Genomic DNA, 4,626 nt, shown 5'->3' with positions numbered 1-4,626 from the left:
ACCTTTCTTTCTCTTATAGTCCCTTTCACTATTTCTTATATTCCCCATATGAGTGAAACCATATGATGATTGTCTTTCTCTGACTGACTTATTTAATTCAGCATAATACCCTCCAGTTCCATCCACATTGAAGCAACTGGTAGGTATTCGTCCTTTTTGATGGCTGAGTAATATTCCACTGTATATACAGACCATGTATTTTTATCCATTCATCTGTCAAAGGGCATCATGGCTCCTTCCACAGTTTGGCTATTGTGGACATTGCTGCTATGAACATTGGGATGCAGATGTCCTGTCATTTCACTACATCTGTCTCTTTGGGGTAAATACTCAGTAGTGCAATTGCTGGGTCATAGGGTGGCTCTATTTTTAACTTCTTGAGGAACCTCCACACTGTTTTTCAGAGTGGCTGCACCAGCTTGCATTCCCATCAACAGTGCAAGAGGGTTCCCCCTTCTCCACATCCTCTCCAACATTTGTTGTTTCCTGTCTTGTTAATTTTAGCTATTCTCACTGGTTTGAGGTGGTATTTCAGTGTGGTTTTGATTTGTATTTTCCTGATGGCAAGTGATGTGGAGCATTTTTTCATGTGTTTGTTACATTTCTAATAGATGAACAAAGGGATCACTGATTCTTAGTATAATTTTGAATGGAAAGATACCAGGGTAACTGACTGAGTTTCTTAGAAAGAATTAGTGCTATTCCCAAGAGTAATCATGTTGGCCGTTCGCAAAACCTCTCAGGGGATTGAAGCACCAAGTGCACCATTTTGATTTATTACAATGATTTGTTCAAAGAAGCACTTCTTTAAGAAACTAGTATTTTTGGCACCTGGGTGGTTCAGTGGTTGAGCATCTGCCTTTGGCTCAGGTCGTGATCCTGGGATCCTGGGATCCTGGGATCGAGTCCCATATCGGGCTTTTCACGGGGAGCCTGCTTCTCCCTCTGCTTATGTCACTGCCTCTCTCTCTCTGTGTCTCTCATAAATAAATAAATAGCTCTCTCCCTCTCCCAACATGGTGGCCTCAGCAAAAAAGAAGAATAAGAAGGGAAAACTATCTCCCTAACAGACTTTCTGGCTGAGGATGGAGGGACTGGGGGAGGAAGCACCTATGTCCCCAAACCAGTCAGCTGGGCTGATGAAACAGACGACCTGGAGATGTTTCAACCACTTGGCACAGTAATGACGATGACGTGTGTAGGGCACCTCCAACTGACCGTTCCATCCTGCCCACTGCTCCACGGGCTGCTCGGGAGCCCAATATCCACCGGAGCCGTCTTCCAAAATCGCCACCCTATACTGCTCTTCTAGGGAACCTGCCCTATGATGTCACAGAAGATTCCATTAAGGAATTCTTTAGAGGATTAAATATCAGTGCAGTGCGTTTACCACGTGAACCCAGCAATCCAGAGAGGTGGGAAGGTTTTGGTTACGCTGAGTTTGAGGACCTGGATTCTTTGCTCAGCGCCCTGAGCCTCAACGAAGAGTCTCTAGGTAACAGGAGAATTCGAGTGGACGTTGCTGATCAAGCACAGGATAAAGACAGGGATGATGGTTCTTTTGGCCGAGATAGAAATCGGGATTCTGACAAAACAGACACAGACTGGAGGGCGCGTCCGGCCACAGACAGCTTCGATGACTACCCACCTAGGAGAGGTGATGAGAGCTTTGGAGACGAGTGTCGAGACCGTTACCATCCAGACCGATACCGTGATGGATATCGGGATGGGTATCGTGATGGTCCACGCCGAGATATGGACCGATACGGAGGCCGGGATCGCTGTGATGACCGAGGCAGCCGAGACTGTGACAGAGGCCACGATTCCAGGATAGGCAGTGGCAGAAGAGCATTTGGTAGTGGGTACCGAAGGGATGACGACTACAGAGGAGGCGGGGACCGCTATGAAGACAGATATGACAGGCGAGACGATCGGTCCTGGAGCTCCAGAGATGATTACTCTCGGGATGACTATAGGCGTGATGATAGAGGCCCCCCCCAGAGACCCAAACTGAATCTAAAGCCTCGGAGTACTCCTAAGGAAGATGATCCCTCCGCTAGCACCTCCCAGTCCAGTCGAGCGGCCTCTATCTTTGGAGGGGCAAAGCCTGTTGACACAGCTGCTAGAGAGCGAGAAGTAAAGAGCGGCTGCAGAAGGAGCAGGGGAAGCTGCAGCGCCAGCTGGACGAGCCAAAACTAGAGCGATGGCCTCGAGAGAGACACCCAAGCTGGCGAAGTGAGGAGACTCAGGAACGGGAACGGTCCAGGACAGGAGGTGAGTCATCACAGACTGGGACCTCGGCCACAACTGGCAGAAGTAAGTCAGACCAGGATGCACGAAGGAGAGAGAGAGTGAGAAGTGTCTAGAAAATGAAACACCGAATAAGGAGGAAGACTGTCACTCTCCAACTTCTAAGCCACCCAAATCTGAACAGCCTCTGAAGGTAATGCCAGCCCCTCCACCAAAGGAGAATGCTTGGGTGAAGCGAAGTTCTAACCCTCCTGCCCGATCTCAGAGCTCGGACACAGAGCAACAGTCCCCCACGAGTGGTGGGGGGAAAGCAGTCCCGGCTCAGCCCCCGGAGGAAGGACCAGCAAGGAGAGATGAAAACAAAGTAGATGGGGTGAGTGTCCCAAAAGGCCACAGTGGGAACTCCAGCCGTGGTCCAGGAGACGGAGGGAACAAAGACCACTGGAAGGAGCCGGATAGGAAAAACAGCAAAAAGGATCAAGACTCCCGATCTGCACCTGAGCCAAAGAAACCTGAAGAAAATCCAGCTTCCAAGTTCAGTTCTGCAAGCAAGTATGCTGCTCTCTCCATTGACGGTGAAGATGAGAACGAGGGAGAAGATTACACCGAATAGACCTCTGCATCCTGTGCTTTCTCCTAGTCTCTCCACCCTGGAACATTCGAGAGCAAATCAAACCTCTATCCAGACAAGACAATAAAACTCACCATCTCCTGGAAAATAAATAAATAAATAAATAAATAAATAAATAAATAAATAAATAAAATCTTTTTTAAAAATAAATAAACAAATTAGTCTTTTTGCCGTTACAGACCGGTCATGTTTCTCAGACTCAGTCACTTCTAATCCTGTGTACAACAAATAAATCATTGCACATGCCCATACTGTTCATTCTCACATGTTTTCAAAACTATTATACATGAATGATGCCTCGTCATTTTTGCACATTCTGTAAAAAATACATATACAGGATATTGATCTAGTAAGAAATTGTAGCCTAAGTCTACATGTGACATGGTTTGTATATTGTTATATATAAAACAATATAATATTGGCATTCCTAAGTGATAGGACCTATAAGAAATTTATAAAGCCCTTTCTTGATGCTCCCTGAATCTTGCTTAGGATTCAGTCTTCACTCTAGACAGACACCTAAGCCTCTCACCATCTGAGTGTATACCTAAAAGAAGGAAGTGAAGGAGGTTCCAGAAGTCCTGGTCATAAGAGTTCCCACGCATGATATTTTTTTGTAGTCTCTTCCAAAAACTGCCTCCTTTAAGCTTATTTGGTAAAACACAACCTGATTAAAATTCACATATTGTTCTGACTACTTTTGTAAATTTTCAAAACTTTTCCTCTGTACGTGTTTTTTTTTTATTAAATAAATTTATTTTTAATTGGTGTTCAATTTGTCAACATACAGAATAACACCCAGTGCTCATCCCGTCAAGTGCCCACCTCGGTGCCCGCCACCCAGTCACCCCCACCCCCCGCCCACCTCCCCTTCCTCTGTAGGTTTTAACTGCCATGAAAACAAAGGTTTTGACCAAGAATTAAAAAGATAGAATTTGATACTTCTATAATATTTATTTAAGCCATTCCTTAGTGAATATTAATCAAATTTATTAAAACAATGAGGCTATACACAATCATTCAAGGAGTCTTCTAAATATCAAATTTGTATCTTCCTTCTAATTCCCTGACTTTGAGCTCAAGGAGTTGGAGTTAGTAAATGGGGTCCCTTAGCCTTTTACATGGCTGGGACAAAATAAGGGGAAAAAAAGACAATATTTTTAAAGAGTTTAATATGTATCAACTGTGATAGGCTTTCATGTTTTTTTTCCCCTTTTCCCTGCTGTCATAATTTGAACCGATTTCCTGACAGAAGGAAGCTGATACAATACAGAGGATTCTGGGATTCCCAAAGTTGTCAAACACCAGGATAGAAATATCATCTTAAAGTTTTCCACAGTGGAATCTGATTCATAAGACTAAAGATGTTAAAATATGGGTTATCTATAAGGAAAGAAAGAAAAAGGTCTCTACTGAAAAAGGTCTAAAGTAGAGCAAAGAAGAAAAGAGACAGCCAGAAGGAAAATCTGTAAAAGATATCTCTGAGAAAGGTCACTTCAATTGATGTAGGTTTTTCTGTTATAAATTCCTTTTTATGTGCTTAGCTGTTAAATGTTAAAACTTCCATTTTAAAATGGACTTCGGTTTCACTATGGAAGAGGGCTCTAACCCTGTGAATGATGGTCAGTCCCTACATATGTATTTCATTTTATGTCATGTCCTCTTTGCTCATGCTTTCTATTTTTCTTATTTGGTGCACTGATATAAGGGCACTTATCTGTCTGAAATGTCATTGTGGGAATGTG

At 43.8% G+C, this 4,626-nt stretch overlaps 1 pseudogene; it reads left to right on the top strand.

Moving 5' to 3' along the window:
* The first annotated feature begins 1,016 nt into the window (after positions 1–1,016).
* LOC121478859 lies at positions 1,017–2,964 on the top strand (annotated as a pseudogene).
* Positions 2,965–4,626: the final 1,662 nt, after the last annotated feature.

The sequence above is a fragment of the Vulpes lagopus genome, chromosome 19 (genome assembly GCF_018345385.1).
Source record: "Vulpes lagopus strain Blue_001 chromosome 19, ASM1834538v1, whole genome shotgun sequence".
Taxonomy (NCBI): Eukaryota; Metazoa; Chordata; class Mammalia; order Carnivora; family Canidae; genus Vulpes; species Vulpes lagopus.
Note: the sequence above shows the minus strand (reverse complement) of the source record. Positions and strands in the feature narration are given on the sequence as shown.